Source organism: Vulpes vulpes, chromosome 1, assembly GCF_048418805.1.
Source record: "Vulpes vulpes isolate BD-2025 chromosome 1, VulVul3, whole genome shotgun sequence".
In the NCBI taxonomy this organism is placed as follows: domain Eukaryota; kingdom Metazoa; phylum Chordata; class Mammalia; order Carnivora; family Canidae; genus Vulpes; species Vulpes vulpes.
In genome coordinates this window covers 102,864,761-102,884,273 of record NC_132780.1, presented here as the reverse complement: position 1 = coordinate 102,884,273, position 19,513 = coordinate 102,864,761, and the positions used below count along the sequence as shown (strand labels likewise).

The 19,513-nt window shown below is 43.1% G+C and overlaps 1 protein-coding gene across 1 annotated transcript in view; it reads left to right on the top strand.

The window, feature by feature from the left end:
• Positions 1-246: 246 nt before the first annotated feature.
• CLDND1 (claudin domain containing 1) overlaps positions 247-19,513 on the top strand; it is a 56,366-nt gene continuing 37,099 nt past the window's right edge. Inside the window, exons 1-2 of the mRNA XM_072721294.1 lie at positions 247-420; positions 558-681. The gene's annotated coding sequence lies outside the window, so the exon portion shown is untranslated. The remainder of the gene's footprint in view (positions 421-557; positions 682-19,513) is intronic.

Here is a 19,513-nt window from a genome sequence, read left to right as displayed (position 1 = left end):
CTTCTGAGGTACTAAAGTTTAGGTGATAAAATCATGTCCATTAACATATCAGAGAGTGTTTGCAGTTTCTCGAATTGTATTTAAACATGAAATTCTTTAAAGAATCAGTAGGTGGAGCACATTTACTGAGGAAAATCTGATCTGGGTTTTGGGGGATTAATATTGGGGGGCAGGAGCAGAGGGAAGAGAAAGTGAAGAGAAGTGAACCAGGAGGGAGAGATGAGGGGAGGGGGAGAGGAGGGACCTGAGAGAGGGAGAATGTGGCCAAAAAGGAGAGGGAGGCCGGAGAGAAGATGAGAACCGTTGGGCTCTCTCCATTCAACCACGGTTCTGTTGGGAAGATGACCCGAACAAGTCATCACATACGTAACCAAGCAGAGTTAGGTGGACCAGCATATTTCTATCTTGGCAAATGGCGTGGTGAGGTTTCATTTTTCTCTTCATTACAGAGAAATTCCAGAGTCGGTAGCGTCTATAATCCCAATAAGGTTGAATTTCTGGCAATTCCTGAGTTGTGATCTGCGTGAAATCATGTGAAATGTGTGTATTTTTCTTAGAGTCCATAAAGCTAATTTGAAATCTCAGAAGGATACACGATCCTGAAAAGACTGAGGACTATTCTTCTAAATCGGGAAAGAGCCTACACTCCAGGACGTGTGCGTGATGATTCAGTGAAGAAAGGTAAGGAAACATTTTTATCCTTTCAAAAGTTCTTCTTTTGTGTGTACTTAATTGTCTGTCCATGATGAATGAGGACATTCATGCTTGTGTTTAATTTACAAACAAGCAAGGACCTTTGAGCGGGACACAGCTGCACGTGGTAAAAAATTTCAAAATTTGCTTGCCCATCTAAGTGGTGTACATTGTTTATACTTTTAAGGACTAAAAATGAAAGTGGAGGCATCAGAAAGCAGAATATATTGATAAATCGAAGAAAGAAAATATGAAAACAATGCAGCTTGACTTTTGCCTGGAGTTACAAGAGAGGAAATGTGAATATGCTAATTTCTCATAATTTCTCATTGACTTTAGAGGGAACTAATGGATACTGTCTAAAGAAATGAAGAACTAAGACGTTAAACAAAAATGTAATAATAGAGGGATTCACTAGAATAGAAATATAAATACCAACAAAAAAAAAAAAAGAAATATAAATACCAGAATTATCCACAAAACTCACAAACATAATTGGGAATGAGAAAAGCCCATAGGATGAGATGTATGGTATGATTTTGTTCGCGTAAAATTCAAAAGATACAAAGCTAAACCATAGACTTTTTTCTTATTACTGAAGTGTGGCTGACATGCAGTGTTTATGAGTTTCAAGTGTGCAACACTGTGATTCTACAGTTCTGCACGTTATTCAGTGCTCGCCACAAAGGTAGTCACTGTCTGTCACCATATAAATGTAATTACCATACTATTGAGTATATTTCCCCAGGCTGTAATTTTCACATAGACTGTTTGTAGGTGATAAAACTAAGGAAAAACCAATGACAAACACAAATTCAGGTGAGTGGGGAGGATTGAGTGAGGACTTACAGAGGGCTTCCAGGTTCTCAAGTGGCCATTTCAATATTTCAACATACCTGGGAAATTTCTTAGCATACCACTCATATTTCTAAATGTAAATAAATATTGACTATTTAGTTGTAAATATTTTAACCTGGGAGCCGAGAAACTTTTTGCTCTGAATTCAATATACATGTCTCTTTTTCTTGTTGGCATCTTGATATGTGTATTTAAAAAAAAAAAAAAAACAAGTCCTCCCTTCACCCATATTTAAATTAATCCCTATACTTTGTGGAAATTTTGGAAAATAAAAGTATCAAGAAGGAAATAGCCATCCCATTTTATACACTACTCAGAAATAATCATCACCACTCAATGTTTTGGTGTATTTCTTTCTAAGCTATTTCACACGTTTGAATAATGTAAATCATACTGTGTATGTTATCTTATATCCTCGTGCTCCCCCTTTCATCTTATATCTTGAGTGTTTCCCCCTATTTAAGACTTTCAAAGGCAAAGGACAGGCTGGGACTCAGAATGGGTTTCTTGAAAGCTGCCACTGACTAGGGGCTCAAAACCACTGCTCATACTCTTTCTCTAAGGGAATTTGGCTTCCAGCTGGGGAGGAGATTCAAGGACTATTTTCTAGAAAACTACTTTCTAGAACAGTTCTAAAGAAAAAAAAAGATACTTTACCACTGGGAGCTTTGGAATTTCCACCACAAAATGATTAGCTCTTTCCTATGTGCACCCCCATCTCTCCACCCCCAGAGCATTCAATCCAGTGTTTTAGTGCCTCCTTAGAGGAGTGGATCATCAGCTACTTGGGGAAACTCTCCAAATATGAGAAAGAGAGAGAAATAAGTGGAGACAACAGACAAGCACACCTGTAGTATTAATATCCTCAAATAAGAGATTAAATTTATTATTTAGAAATTTGGAGGAAAACGGAAGATTAGACGTGAAAGATTTAAAAGTCATTGCTTTTGGAGAGCAGGGCTAGAGGTGGATAGAAATGGAAGAGAAAATGTCTTTTTCATTGCAAGCCTTTATTTGCATTTGCTTTTTTTTAAACTGCAGGTATTTATTTATTAGATTGAAATAAATATTCAAAAAGTAAAAGCCATGGATTTTTTAAGATCTCAAAACATCATTTTCTTTATGCATATTTTTCCATCATGTGGGTGTTTTTTAACAGAAAGAACTTTCCATTCTGTTACATTAATTTTTTTATCCTGAGTTGTCAATACTTTATCAGTGTTTTTAAAGACCTCTTCCTGTTTTTAACCTCACCGTTAAGATTAATTAAAGGCATGTTATGTTCAAAATAGTTGTAATTTTAAGAGATCAGATATGGTAGAAAAAAGATATATTTAACAGTTTCTAACGGTTCTTCAGGATTCATAGAACTTTCTGTGTGGCACTCAAGTTTCTTTTCTATACATGCTAATCAGTAAAATCAGTGTTCATAAAATTCTAACTGTATGGTCACAGATTTCCTACCCATCCAGGTAGATGGGGAAGGTATTTCAGAGGGTAGGTGCTGGACAGTGCCCCAGATATATGACCTCTTAAAAGTTTTAGCTTGGGAGTTTAGAAGTTACATTTCAAATTAATGACCATCTAACAACTTGACCACAGTTTCTGGGTTATGTTTTCTTTTCTTTTCTTTTTTTTTTTTTAAGGTTTTATTTTAGAGAGAGAGTGAGCAGGGGTGGGTTATGTTTTCTCAAGGCAGTAGCCTTCTGGCTCAACCACAAAGCCATCTCATGAGTTGCAGAGGAACTTGAGCATATTTGTATTTGTAAAGATAGAAACCTAATTTTTTTTTTCAGTTTTTACATATTTACTTTGTTTTCTTCAAATTATATTTTAGCAAAACTTGAAGGACCTGCTATCAATGGCTGAAAAACCTCAACATGGTTTCCTTGGCAATCACTGGAATGGGGAAATGAAAGGGAAGCTACACAGTTAAAGAACAAAAAGCCACAACCCCTCCCACTAGCTCCCCTTTGATTCCCACCAAATTAGAGGAAGCTGTATGGAGGGAATAAGCCAACCCAGGTCTTAGAGAGACTGTCTGGCCTCCTCCCTGGACTGTCACATAATCAATGGGCAGCAACCACCACGTCATGACTTCATGGTCAGATTGGCATGAGATACAACATGGGTGAGCAAAGAGGTGAGACTGAAGGACACCTTCTGTTGAGGAAAAATGAGTTACAAGCTGAAATCATTAGACTTCTTTCTGAAATCGTTAGGCTTTCTTTCAATGTTGTTACGTGGCCGCATTTGCACCCTGGCCAGTCTCTTATGTGGGCAGGTGGGGTGGAGTCCTCTCATTCTTATTATACTTCTGTGGTGGGAGATTCTTTCACTGTTGGTTCCTCATAATTTTTCAGTGCTTTGCTATAATTTTACATGAAGTCGTAAATACCATAGACTCCTCTTATTGGCGTAGCGTGAACCTGTACCTGAATTATTTCAAATTCAGAAAAGTGTTAGGAGTATATAGATTTGAAATGCCTATGTACAAAACAACGTATCACAATGTTTTCAATACTCATTTGTCTTTTCCTTGAGCCCTTTGATTTTCTCCCATCATAAAATACTTTTAACTACGTAAATCTTGTAAAAACTTAGCTAGATATATACTAGATATACAAACTCATCTTCCCTTTTTTTTTGTAATTCATCTTTTATTTTTTTAATGTAGAGTTTTTGGTTCTTTATCACATCTCTGTGGCTTGATGATTTATCCTCTGGATTAATTTCAATACTTTCTTTTCTGTTACTAAAATATTTTCCCTTGCACACACACCTGGACTTTCGCTGAACATCTTCTTAAATTCTGGGCATTTATCATCTGTTTTGCCTCACCATCTTTTCTTTGATGTGGCTAATTCATATGTCCCTTCGTTATATGTAGAAATCGAAATCTAGCTTTACATAATTGCTTCAGATGATAGGAATCTATTTATTTGTATATGCTTCTAACTTATCCTAAAAAAAAATTAAGGGGCTATATAATCACACAGAAAGTAGGATGGGATTCAATTAAAAGTAAGAAAAGTTAGCAAAGAGAAATGAATGCTGAGAAATTAAGGAGCTGAGAGTGCAGTCAGTACCCGTAGGCTTGCCAAACAGAGCCACAGTTTGGCTTCTTGCTGCTGTAGCCCTGGTTTTTGTTCACCAGCTTCAACTTTCTTTCTTGTGGCCTGAGGATTACAACGCACTTGTATTAATCAGGGCTCCTCAGAGAAATCAAACTGGCAGGTTGTTTATGGGATGTATGCATGTGTATACATGGGCATAGAGGTACAGCCGTATATAAAGAGATCTCTTTTAAGGAATAGCCTCATGTGGCTGTGGAGGCCGGCAAGTCCAAAATCGGCAGTTCGCGTCCTTCATTCCACAGACTGGAGCCCCAGGAAAGAGCCGATGGTATAGTTCAAGTCCAAATGAAGGCCAACTCCTGCAGAATTTCCTCTCCTCCCTCAGGGAGGTGGGTCCTTTGTTCTCTTCAGGCCTTCAGAGGGTTGGAGGAGGCCCACCCCCATTACAGGATGCAATCTGCTTTGCTCAGAGTTCACTGATATAAATGTTAATGTCCTTGAAAATCACCCTCACAGAAACATCCAGAATAATTTTTGACTACCTCTCTGGGCATTGTGACACAGCCAAGTTGATGTATAAAATGAACCATCACACCGCTAAAGCCTGCTCTTTTACCCTCCACTTGCTTTTCATTTCCTCTGTACATGTTCCCTGGCCATTTTTTCTAATCCTTGAAGCTTATCTTAGTCCTTTTCCCCTCTAACATCTCATACTAAAGAGACGCAGAATTCTAAGGGTGCCATCAGGCCACAAGTTCGCATTTCTAGGGTTGGGTGAAGCTCCTTGCCTTTCTGGTGGCCGGGGACTGTGTCTGAATAGGCTCCTGGGGTATCTTGGGCCCCTGCTAACTTCTCCTCCAATGGCCCTGCCCCCCCTCACTCGTGTCAAACTTCTTTATGCTGTTCTGGTCTGCCTTGAACCACCGCTTGCGTTAACATACTGGGAAATGGCTCTGTCACCTAGGCCTCGTTTTCTAGGTGCTCCTGAAGCCAGGACACAGGGTTGTGGCTTTCACCACCTACTTTAATCCCTAAAAAGGATGAAGCAATGGGACAGTTCTGGGAAAAGCTTCTGGGGGGTGGGGAGGAGGGCCCAGAGGTCAACGTGGGCCTCATCCCGCCTCTTGTTCCCCTGAAGAGAGACCCCAGACCACAGTCAGGAGGTCGTGGGAATGAGTTGCTCTCTCTGGCAGGTTTCTGAATAACTCTCTAGTTTTTTTTTCAGAGGGAAAACAAAAACAAAAACTAAATGAAAGTAAGAGCAGTAAATAGCAACACACACACAAAAAATATAGGGAGAGACTGAAACCTAAGTCTGTATTTTCTGCCTCCCCCCCTCACCACACATACCCCTTTCCTTGTTTAACCAGACACCACTGATCATTTCTGAAACCTTTTATAATATTCCTGTACTATCCAGACGCACAGAGACCAGTCACCCCCCTGTGATCTAGGGAAAGTCACACAGACTCTACTCTTAGCTTACCTCATCTGTAAACTGGAATGAGTAATGTGCCCCTCTCACAATTACTGTGAGATAACGCGTGGGAAAGAGTCTGCAGCCTGCTAAGTGTTGTCTGAACACTAGGGATTTAGTGAATCAATTAAAAGTGTACCAAAGACAGTAGAACAAGCAATCAGAAGACTAGACAAATGAGTAGTTGCTACTTTAAAAGTAAGGAGTAGATGGGTCTTGTCAGGGAGAAAAAGCGAGTCATTTGCAATATGCTTGCTGTTGGGAATTATAATATACAGGTATGTTTTCCTGCCACCTGCCAGGGCCTGCCCCTGCCCAGCCTGGCAGCCACGGCCACCAAAACTAACTTTACAAATTCCAGAGCTTTGACCCTATGGGGTCTTAAATAAAAAACCATTTTGGTGTGAAAAAAAAATTAAGTTAAATTAAAAAATTAAACTCGCATCGCTTTTTCACTCTTTCTGGTCAATGTCAAAAATAATGATAATTTTTAAAGCTAAGAAGTTTGAATCATCTGATGGAGGAATTTTCCTGGAAAAGTGAAAAGACAATTCAGGGATGGGTATTGACGCCTATATCAGAATATCAAATGCAGTTTATATATATATATATATATATATATATATATATATATATTTATATATTAAATTATATATTATATTACATAAATATAATATATCTATATATTAATTAATATTAAATAAATTATATTTATACATATACATATATGTATATATACATAATTAAGTACTTTAAATATATATATATGGAAATAACAAGTTGCCTCTGCATATCTTAATTGCTTTATATAGTTAACTACCTGTTATTCAACTTTTTAATTCTCTTCTTTGTTTTTCTGTTGTTTCTCCTTGATGGCCATTGCAGACTCGATGACAATATTTGAAAAGTATGCCACATATAGAGTGGCCAAAAGAATTTGTTTCCTGGCCCTGCAAAAGCTTCCCTCCCACCCCCCCACAATCTGCCCGGGTGCTCCCGGAGTACCCATCTCACCCCACGTTGAACCCAGGAATGCTTGGTGCCTGTAACTCTCATCTGATTCCCACACACTGCTTAGCAGGATCATTTATTTCTTTGTCAATTTAGGTTTACTCTTAAATGCTCTCTTTCTCCTCACACTAGCTAACATGAACAGCTGACCTGATTGGGGATTTACTGCGTGCTGGGCGCTGCTCTAAAGTTACGTGGGTTAACTTGTTCAAGGTTAGAAGTATCGCCAAGTGACAGGTGCCTTATGCCCATTGCACGTATGAACTAAACTGAGTTGTGTGGGGGGGGGGGGGCGGTGGGGATGAAGCATTTGTTCCACAAGAGGGAACCAAGCGTCGAGCCACAAGTAGTTGGACTCCGAATCACCAAGTTAGTTAAGGAGAGCTCCTTTGGAGTCAAGACCCTGCGTCTCAGCTCTGAATTTGAGTTGCATTCATCAAAGGACCTGTAACTGTGGGTGCTTGTTGCTCTGTGAAAACAAATCCTCTTGTTATGGAAAAAAATATAAAGAAAAAAAAAAAGGAAAACAAGGCTAGGGGACTTTGGATCCTCTAATGCTATTTTTATGGTTTTCTCCTTATCTTTTGTTTTTTTCCTCCATTAAATTAAAAATGTTAGATTAAGCTGACTGAATTCAGAAACAAGGAATGTTAACGTTATTGAGGTTTTTCTGGCACTGATTTTTTCAAATATCAACCTGTGCTTTGGAGATGTAACTAGAAACATGGACAGAAACTCCCTATTATGCAACAAACCACTTCCTGCGTCTGTTTATTCATTTATCTGCAGTGTTTTGGCTAAACTCTCTCCTCTTGTAAAGTCATGTAATTGCAACTGTCTCGCTACAGCATCGCAGCGTGGGAGAGCATAGATTCGGTAGCCAGGCCTTGAGGTTGGGAACTTCGATAATTCTGTGTATATAATACATGCCTCATTATAGGGGTAGAAAGGATTATTCTGCATTAATATATGTGAAGCATTAAAACAGTGCAAGGCCCATAATTAAGTACTTTATATATGTTTATTTACGATTGTCACTAAAAGCCCACAATCTTAGGAAATAAGTTTAATCACGCCTTCTGCAATCAGCAGCTTCGGCTCAGTTCAACCTGACGGATAACAAAAGGGAGGCCTCTATTCTGGTAGCAACATCAGAGATTAGACATGAAAGGAACCGAAGGTTGTGCTGCTCACGCTTCTCCAGCATAGGCCCAACAGGTGGCAGTTGCAATCCTGCTTGAACATTTCCAGTGATGGGAAGCTTATAGTACCAGCTTATAGTACCCAAGGTCGGGATACAGCCCCGACCTTGTAACAAACTGAGCCTGGGCTTTCCCAGGGCCATATCCGCATCCCGGTAATTCCTTATAAGTGATCACTCTTGCAGCCCCTGAAGATCTTGCAGCATGGGTGGCCACATCCCCTGTTTTCTTGGTAGGGGATGCTCTGGAAATCCACGGGAGCTGAGTTTCACCAACCCCGAGATGTTGAGAGGCTGCCCACCCTGAGCCACCCTACCCCTAATTAGTAACCCCTACCCCCTGTGAATCCCGCCATTCCTGCATGTTCTCAGCCCCCAGACCCCCCACAGGACTCCGTGGCCTCACCATAGGGAGAAATCCACCACAGCAGCTTTTTACTTTGGGGTAATCCTCGTCTCGTGTTAATCCACTTTGGCGGAGTCTGGAGACCTGGACATTAGGGAGACTTCATGGCACTCGGTCCTCCAATTCAGAAAACCCTCTTGTGTTTCTCCTGTTTACCCCTCAGCAACTCTGAGCAGGAGCTAGAGTAAGAAGGCACTTGGCTAAAACGGTATCACCCTTTCTTTATCTGTCCTGTAAATATCTGTGAGGCATATTCTTTAACCAGCTTTAAAAATCACAAATGTAATATATGTGCATAATAACATTTTTTCCCAAACCTTACCTGTATAAGCGTACAGCATAAGACAGAAGGTCACGTCTCCCCACCCGCTGTCGCCTCTGATGCTACTCACTAATAAAACTCCTTATACATTGATGTAGAACTTGTATCCTCTTATGTGTATCATTCTGCAAGTCATGCCTATTTTTATGAACATTTTTATGAAAATGCTATTTTCATGAAAATACTCAGGGATTCTTATTACAAACATAAAAAAAATGTATGCTTCAAATTTGGGGCATTTTGTTTCTGTAGCAGCGCCTAGAGGTGGCTGCTGCTTCTTTCTTTGCACAGGTTCTACAACATTTTATTAAGAAATGTATTTAACCAGCATCTTATTAAGGGATATGGAGATTCTTTTTTTTTGTAGTTAGACTGTGGTAACTAGCCTCCAAGTGACGGCCTCCGGTGAGGCTCATCTGCTGGTATTCATGCCCTTGGGTCTCTCCATCCCTCACTGGGGGTGCTGGCCTGTGTAACAGGAGGGTACTAGGATGCAGTGATGTATGACTTTTAGGGCCCAGGTCCTAAAAAGCATGGGAACTGCTGCCTTGCTCTCTCGTGGGTCCCTCAGCCTGGAGCAAGCCAGTCACCGTGTCATGGGGACACTCCAGACATCTGACAGAGAGGTCTGTGAGGTGAGGAACTGAGGCTTCCTTCAGCTTGTCAGCCACGTGAGCAAGTCACGTTGGAAGCCCATCCCCAGGCCCAGCCAGACCTTCGGGAGCCTCCACCCACACCTCACCTGCAGTCTCAGGAAACACCCCCCACCCGAGCACCTCTCCCACTCCCGAGACCCACAAACTGCGTAGGACGATAAGGGTTACCACGACTTGGAGCTGCTTTCTTACGCAGTACCAGGTAACCACAGCACAGAGCCCCAACAGCCAGCCTCGGCTGCTCACTTCTGTGAGACTGTGAATGTTTCTAAAACAAGTGCCCGGGTTGTAAAATTACTGACTTAGAAAGAATGTGAGTTGTGAACGTCCCTTAATAATGTGAGATTTAATTTAACAACATCCCACAGGGAATGAATGGGCTTCCTGATGTCGACCCCGACATCACAGCCCACACTAGATTTTTACCCTTTTATAGATTTAAAAACATATTTCTTTTTTTTAAAATTTGGATTTCTTAGCTGTGCCTGAGATTGAGCTTGTTTTTCATGTACTTATTAGCCAGTTATGTTTCTGTTGTCGATTCCTGTCTTTTATTTACCTTCATATTAAATCGCTCAGCTTCTTCCCATTAATTTGTTAGAGCTCTTTGTATAAGAAAATCAGCTCTTTTTTTATACGTGTACATGTTTTCCCCCATTTTGACATCTTAATTTGAACATTACTAACACAATTTTTTTTTCAGAGCAGATTTTTTACTTTTTGTAGTGTATCTTTTAAAAAATATTTTGGATTTTATAAAACACTTTCTCCACCACTTCTGAAATTATTAAAAGAAAATCTTTATATTACCTTCTGCTTCCTCTCACGTATTCCACCCCCCACCCCCCACCCCCACCCCCGCCAAGCAGCAGTGACTGGAAGATTGGGTCTCAAAAAAACAAAAAACAAAAGCCCCGGTTTGTGTATTCGCCAATTACTGAAGTGTAAACGCTCCCAGCATGCCCAATTAAAAGCTATCAATGTGAACTGAACAGGGAGTTAGCTAGGAAAAGATCTGCACAATTGGCTCCTGCCAGCTGGTGTACCCAGGTCTAGCACATCACTGCACCAGAAATGTATTTTGACATAAGGGATGAAATGGATCCAGGTTCTTTTTTTGTTTTTTTCCATATGTCTTTTCCCCCCCCAAAAATGGTAAATCCATTTTTTTATATGCTGAAGTGCTCAACTTTATCATATTCATATCTCTTTTATATGTATTTGGGTTTGTTTCTGTACCCTGTTCTCTTTCATTGATTATCCCAATACTCAAATAGTATAATTACTAGTGTTTTATCGTATCTTTTAATATCTGGCAAGGGTAGTCCTCTTTGATAGTCTTTTACCCCTGCTCTGTTCAGATATTGCTCTTACAGATATGTGATTGATCTAGAAAGGTTTATAGCTTCACATTTGCAAAATTTAGACCCATAAATGCACATCACTAAAAGTATACCAGGATAATGCTAACAAGGTCATGTTCCTGGCAAGACCCAGGAATGCCTTTTGGTGAACGTCTTCTTCACGTGTCAACACTCAAATAAAAGCAATTGAGTACATAAGTTGGTCATATTTACATATTTTCACTTAGACAGTCTTAATGCCTACTGTACATTTTAGATATGTGTCAGACTTTTATATTTTCTCCAAAGAATGCGAGAGAGTAGTGCCCTTCAAAAGTTCTGATTCAGTTCAATGGAAATAGTGCAAGTCTGCAAGGTGAGCTCTTTTAAAGAACTGTTTGCAGTTAGTGATTATTATGAATTAGAGTTTTTTCAATGCCATACAAATATATATACATTTTTAGACAAACAGATTAGCTGCTGCCAGTAGCAGTAGCTGCTGCGGTGTGTATAAGACAACACCTTTCATTAAAATAACGAACATTTCATTCTCACATAAATTTCTAACAACGGCATTTTGTTAATATCCTAGCTGTATAAATGTAAGCTTTTATTTCAACCTAAGTTTTGCCCGTTAAAAATGTTTGAAATCCACAAGCCGAGCCTTCTGTGAGATGTGGGGACGGGTGGGCAGAGACTCACTTAACTCACTCCTAGAGTTGCTAGAGTTTCTCTCTTGATATCAATTTCCCAGCCCATGTCACCCCCTATGTCTTAGGAACTAAATGCCCTCATTTACTATGTTTTTTGTTTGTTGTTCTCATGCTCACCTACCTCCATTAAAAACTGATTTCAGAAGCACAAATAAAGAGATCAGTAGTCTCCAGGAGTTAGAGTGGAGGGAGGGGGGGATGGGCAGTGAAAGGGCTCTGTGTGGTTCGGTCATAGTGGGCACAGGCTCTCCTCCGTACCCCTGAGATATGCAGCACCAAGAGGGATTCCTAATGTAAGCTCTGACTTTGGGGTGATGATGATGCGCTACTGCCCAGTCATCACCTGTGCCGAATGTAGCGCTCTTGCGGGGATGCTGATGGTCAGGGAGGCTGTGCATGTGGGTGGCTGGGAAATCTCTGTGCCCTCCCTTCAATTTTCCTGTGTACCCAGAACTGCTCTAAAAAGTAAAGTTTTACATGAGAGACACCTAACCCTGGGAAATGAACAAGGGGTAGTGGAAAGGGAGGTGGGCGGGGGTTGGGGTGACTGGGTGATGGGCACTGAGGGAGGCACTTGGCGGGATGAGCACTGGGTGTTATGCTATATGTTGGCAAATTGAACTCCAATTTTAAAAATTTAAAAATAATTTAAAAAAATGAAAAGTAACCCAATCTCAGACCCTTTGTCACGTTGAAGTGCAAATGAAGGATTAACGTGTCCGTTCCAGGTGGCCCAGAGGTTTAGCGCCTGCCTTAGGCCCAGGGCCTGATCCTGGAGTCCTGGATTCGAGTCCCACGTCAGGCTCCGCGCATGGAGTCTGCTTCTCCCTCTGCCTGGGTCTCTGCCTCTCTCCCTCTGTCTCTCATGAATAAATAAATAAAATCTTAAAAAAAAAAAGTGTCCCTCTGAGGGCTTCTGCGTTTTAACAGGGAAGGAGCGGAGCTGTGAAGCGGGTGAACTGAAACTTCAGTTCTGGCTGCGGGAACTCAGCGACGTGGGGGCCTCCCAGGGCCTTAGGGAAGGAGGGGAGTAGAGGTGAAAGGCCGGAGGCAAAACCGAAAGAGCAGAAGAACTGAGAGCACAGGATTTGTGCTCTGATTGAGGCTCTGTCATTTCCTGGGTGAGTGATCCCAGGACTCTGGTTTTCTCACCTGAATAAAAAGTTTAATAACAAGAGCATCCTATCAGAGCTTTTTTTTTTTTTTTTTTTAAGATCTATTTATTTATTAGAGCGCGGGCCTGCGTGAGCACTGGGGCAGGGCGGGTGGGGAAAAGCAGAGGGGAGAGAGAGAGAGAGAGAGAGAGATGCAGGCGCCCTCTCCCCTGCCCTGCCGAGCAGGGCTCAGCCTCAGCCCTGAGATCGATCATGCCCTGAGCTGGAACCAAGACTTGGCCACTGCACCACCCGGGCCACCAGGCACCCCTGTCAGTGCTTGGAGTGGAGACAGCTTGAGATAACAGAAGAGAACGTGCTTCCTTAAGTGGAAGGAATGCAAAATGTGGATCGGTCACACGGAGGGCGGAGGGCGCACCTGCTTTGGAGACACCTGGCCTCCGCACCGCAGCAGCGGGGACCAGCCTGCCTTCATCTCCTCAGGGCTCCCCTCCTCCTGAAGCCCCGGAGCTCAACTTCTCATCTCTAGAGCTCGGATAAGCCGTAGTCCCTTTTCCAGATTGTTTTAAGAATTAAAATAGAGCTGTTGGTAAAGTCGTTGGGCAAGTATCCGCCAGTCCCTCCTCCCACTCGAGTCAAGTGCTCTCCGAGGTGCTGGTGTTGCTGTTTCCATCCCGAGTCCAAAGGAGGGTGTGTGTCCATCCGGTGGGTGAGCTCAGTCCGAAGCCCAGCCCCTCCCCCCCCCCCCCCCCCCCAGGAGGGAGAGAAGGAGCCCTGACCTTCCCAGGCCTCCTCTCTGGGCCCTTCCCACCTCCTACCTGCCTCTGCACCTGCTGCACCTGCTCCCTGGCTCAGCCCTCCAGGCTCGGGCTGGGTGCGCGGCCTGGAGCCCCGTGCCCCTATTAAAATCGCACCTGCTTTGGAGGAAGGAAACTAAAGGGTTCTTTGGACAGTTAAAAGCGAAGTGATACTTCAGGGGGGCACAACTCTGAAAACACAGAGATCAATTCTATTCTGACTTCGCCGTCCGCAGTCAGGAGAGCTGGGATCCCTGCTCCTTATTTGTCAGCGCTGATACATATCTGAAAAAGATGTTTACTCTCCTTTTCTTCATTTGTATTTTCAGTTGCCACCTGTCTTCTTAGATAGAAATAACTTCCTTTCTCTAGGGCTGCTGGGTCTGTCTGGCAGCCGGGAGATTCTGAACATTGCGTGTGACGGCCCCACTCATTTTAGTAAAGAGATCAGTCACCAAGCCACCCTCTGCTCTCCAGTGATGGCCACCACCTCTCGTTTTCACAAGAAATGGTGAAGCAGATGAGTCAGCCCCCAGGACCCTTCAAGAATGGCACGCGATGCTCAGGCTAACCTCAGCCTTAGCTGGAGCCCACGAGGTCTCAAAAAAAAAAAAAAAAAAAAAGAAAAAAGAAAAAAGAAAAGCCTTCAGAAACCCTCCTCCCTGAAATACAGGCACACATCTGGTTTCTTCTTTTTTTTTTTTTTTTCTTTTTTTTTTTTCTCTACATTTGTCTCTTATTTGGTTTTCTGGATTTCATTTAACTTTTTAAAAAAACACCAAGGTATGATTTTTTTTTTAGCTGGAACAAAAGAGCAGTGACATAGTAGCCTGTGATCGTCCCTTTAAGGTAAGACTCTGCATGATTATGTAGAAAGAGGATTATTCTGAATAGCAAAGAAGGGGGGCTGTGCATTCTCCTAAGGATCAGTCACCTCCAAGTCAACAAGTACAGTATTAGAAAAATCTTCTTGCTTGAGCTGCCTTGTGCGTTTCCTTTTCTTCCTGAGATAAATTTGGTTTCAATGACCATTTTCAAAACCAGTCCCATGTTTTCCCCCCCTGTTGTTTTTCTGACTACATTAAAAAAAAATCACAACAGCGTTTCAGTACTTGCATTGATAGATGCGATGAGATCATTCTTAAATAACGGGAAAAAAACAAAATACGAGGTTGAGGGATTCGAAATGGATCCTAAATCTAAACTGCTTTTTAACTGGCTTTGTAAATAATCGCTTTATAAAGGAGGAGGTAACTTGTGTGGCGAGAGGGGGAAGAAAGATTTTGGCTTCTTTGAACTTTTGTTGCCGTTCCTGTGTGGATGTCCTCTAGAAAGAAAATGGGTAGCATTTGAAAATGGTTTAGTCACCAATCATCGTGTTCCACAAGCGCTCTTTCTTGTTGGCAAGAATTCAAGGTATTATCAGCCTGGGGCGTATCGGACTGGTGTCATCAGACACAAGGACTTTGGGCAGCAGGACAGTGAACAAAGTTGGTAGAAAAGGAAACTTTGATATTAGAGAAGCTCACTTAGTCCCATCCCTGGGATAGAAAAAGTCACCTATTTGACCAAAACATCCCTGTCTTTAAAAAAAGAGAATTCTAATCAGATGAGCAGGTAAGACTTCTGTTGGGATGATTATTTTTGTATCTTTATACATGTTCCTTATAATCGCTCAGGTCAGAGGGTTTGGATTAGGTCGTCATTGTTCTTATGCACTTGAGTACATCAATATCTACAATAAAAACGCAGTAAGATCGTAGGAAATGCCAAACTGGGCCAGATCTACTGTCCATATACTTAATCCCACCTGTTGTAGGCTGAGCCAGGGGTGGTGTGTGGGAAGACCTGGTAGTTGCCCTTCAGGTAACGTCTAAAGTTTAGGGAGAGCCTGTGAGCAATGCTGGTTGCCAGCAACTGGCAAACATTCGGCTTGGTAACGCTTAACGTCTTTGAACAAATGAAAGGACTATAAAGTGAACCATCCTATAATCATCTCCATTCCCTCAAAGCTAATCTTAGTGGGATGCCTGGGTGGCTCAGCCTTGAGCATCTGCCTATCGGTCCAGGGCGTGATCCTGGGGTTCTGGGATTAAGTCCCACATCGGGCTCCCCACAGGGAGCCTGCTTCTCCCTGTGTCTCTGCCTGTCTGTGTCTCTCATGAATAAATAAATAAAATCTTTTAAAAAAAAGCTAATCTTAGTTTATATCACCTGTTGTATATGGCAAGTCCTTTAAGTGTCTTGCATTACCTTAGAAATTACCTATCTTCAGCACCAAGAAGGGTGGTTTTTTGTTTTGTTTTTTCCTTCTCTCCCAAGGGTGGTGTTCCAGGGTCTCCTTTGATTTCCCTTACAGGGGAGACAGGGCGGGAAGGCTAGCGGATGCTGCCCCCCACTCAGTTAAATTCCTCTTGCGTTCAGAAGTGGAAGAGTTCTGGTTTAGACAAACCCATAAGAAAACAAACTGTTGAGCAGAGGCTCCTTGGCATGGCATTGTCCCTGAAGGGTAAATGTTCCTTAGTGATGATTAACACCGGGGATGTTACAAGATCAACCGGAGCCCATAGGACAGAAGCATCACCCATGCCACCACCTGCAGAGGGTGGCTTGCGGGGGAGGGAGCGGTTATTGCGTGGGGATGACCTATTGCGATAGACTAAGGAGGCTTTTGTGGTCTCTACTAATACCATCTGAAAGCCTGGAGGGACTAAAAGAGGAAGGATGCAGAAGCTGATCCCTCTGCTTCACAGAGAATTTGTTGACAGAGACACTATTATATTTCACCATTTCCAGGAACTAGAAACCGTTGATGAGTCACAGGTCTTGTGAGTCTGGGAGGGAAAAGTGGAAACCCTTTGCAACCCATGGCCCACCCCAGGGCAAACATTGCCGAAAATCTGGCTTGTGCTTGGGTGTTGCAATGCGACTAAACTCGACCCATCTTGCTCAGGGAGCCCACGGGATGGATGAGGGAGCAGGACACGGTGTAAGACTCCCCGACTGAGGTGGCTGCAGGGTGGAGCTGTGGAAGGCCCCCCGGCACCTGGGAGAGGGAGCCGCGCCCCCAGCTTTCAACCTGGGGGTGAGGTTCTTGGGCACACGCAGCCCCACCGAGCGCATCCAGAGAAAACCCAGTCTCTCCTTTATTTAACTACGAAGAATAACAAATAGCAAAATTTTAGGATTTTTTTTGGCAACCTTTTAATCTCAGGAGGAAGAGCTCATTCTGTGAGTAAGGAGTCCTTGTAGGTTTGCGTACTTACATCTATCCCACACCAAAAAGTCTGCATTGCTTAGAGAGCGCATTGGCACAGAAATTCTCTGCCTCTGGCTTCTTCCCTCAACAAGGATACATTTTTACCAGATTGGGGACATTGTGAGAATTCTTTCAGGAGGCACTCCAACTAGCAAGGATTGAAGTGTTTTCAAAATGCCTCGTATCAGCTTCGAGGGGGTTCATTCCCTTGGCTTCCCCTCCATGGCTTCACCCGGGCAGCCCCTCCAGAGAGTTAGGGAGGGCACCTCGACCCTTCCTTTAGGCCTGGCACTTGCTCCCCATCTGCTTCCTTTTGAACCCAGATTCAAGCTCGTGGTTAGCAGCCGCAGGCTACTGGTCTACCCTTTATCATCCTCCGTTAGGCCGCCTGGAGTTACTGTACTTTGGGCAGGCCCTTCCCCCGGGAGCTGGGCGCATCACCTACTAGGAGGAAAGAATACAAGAGGAATGTTCAGTGTGAAGGAAGAGTTTGTATGACCTGAGCGTGAGAGAGGCAAAGACAGAGGGACGGGGACACCCCACTAATTGTCTTAGGGCTTTGGAGGTAAAAGTTGGCGTAGCCTGAAGGGCAGAAAGTGGGCCAGAGGGAGGGAGAGACCCCAAGGTCTCTGCTTGCCTGGTGGGACCCCCTGCCCGGGAATGCCTTGGTCTCTTGCAGCTGCAAGTCTTGCTTCTCTATTTCCATCTAGAAGCGTTTAACACCTCAACTCTTTCCGCAGGAATCCACCACAACACCCCTCTACCCTGCCTTTGGCAATGGGTCCATCTTTCAGGGAGCCTTCTTCTTTTTGTTCTTTCTAAAATTAACCTAAAGTGTGAGAGCATTGCAGTATCCATACCCTTCTTCCTTGTGGATAGAGACTCCAAGTCATGGGATTTTCATGTCACAAGGGTGGTTTGAAGCCATGCAGTATGACCTCCTCCCTTCACGCATAGCAAACTGAGGTGGTGAAGGTCCTCATGCAAAGCCCCATAGCTGGTGTTTACTGGGAGTGTCAGATCCCATGAAATTTATAACCCTGTTTTCTTTGGTCTAATCTTTCTGTCCAGAGACTTTGGACTTGACATGTGCCACTATTCAGATTAGAGAGGCCTGAGGAGCAAAGGCCTCCCTGGGGTGTTTTGCAGGAAGAATGAAGAGGACAATAGAAAAAAGGGAAAATGTTAACTCCTGTGAGAATTTTCTAAGGTATGCTTGGAGGAATGTGCATTACCAGGAATCTGGTGGCGATCCAGCCACCAAAAATTTCTGTCAAATTTTTTTTTTTTTTTAGTTATAAGGAAGACATTTGCAGCAAATAGTCAGGGGTTAGGTCACACCTGAGGCAGGTAGCCCACTTTCTCCCCCTGCTTTGTTTTAGTTGTAGCCTGTAAATGAGGGCACCTGGGTGGCTCAGAGGCGGGCATGTGCAGGGCTGAGTTGGGCTCAAGCTCCCACCTGCTAGTTACAGGGAACAGAATGGAACCAGTAAATGCCGCAGCCTTTCTACCACTGGTTGGATCCCAGGGTTTATCCATTAAAATCAGAATTTACAGGCACGCTTCATTTTACTGTGTGCCACTGTATTGCACTTCACAGATGCTTTTTTTTTTTCAAACAAATGGAAGGTTTGTGACAACCCTGTGATGAGCAAGCCTATTGGTGCCATTTTTCCAACAGCATTTGTTCACTTTGTGTGTCTGTGTCACATTTTGCTAATTCTCGCAACATTTCAAACTTTTTCATTATTATTGTAATCACTGTCATGGTTTGCAATCGGTGACTACGACTCGCTGAAAGCTTAGGTGATGGTCAGCATTTTTTAGTAATAAAGTATTTTCTAATTGTAGTACGTACATTGTTTTTTAGACATGATGCTATTGCGCACTTGAGAAACTGTCCTACGGTGTAACTGTGGCTTCCAGATGCACTGGGAAACCAAAATACAATGGACTCTCTTTATTGTGATACGTGCTCTATTTCCGTAGTCTGGAACCCAACCGGAGCATCTCTGGGGCCAGCCTGTATTCTTGATGTAATATGGCTGGTTTCTAACACTAGCGGTTTTTTTTTTTCCTTTTAAGATTTTATTTATTCATGAAAGACACAGAGAGGGAGAGGCAGAGACTCAGGCAGAGGGAGAAGCAGGCTCCATGCAGGGGGTCCGAGTGGGACTCGATCCCAGGACCCCAGGATCACACCCTGAGCTGAAGGCAGGCGCTCAACCGCTGAGCCCCCCAGGGATCCCCTAGTGTTTTCTTTAGAAATGTGGCAGCTTCAGAAGGAGAATACACCTGTGACCCCTTCGGTACGAGAGGTATCTTCTTAACCATTTGAAATTAAAACTGAGAAGGCTAAGATGGCATTCTTGTCAACTTAATTTTACCTCCTTCGTGTCTTCCTGCCATGGGCTTCTGTGTAGAACTTCTACCAGCTTCATAGGGGAGCTGTTGAAAGTGCGCAGGAAAGGGCGCAGGAAGGCCGCTTTCAGTAATCGGCATATGTGGAGGGATCTGCCTTCATCCAGTGCATCAGTTTCCCTGCAAACCAGTGGCCTAGGACACCGGAAACGTGTCCCCTTACC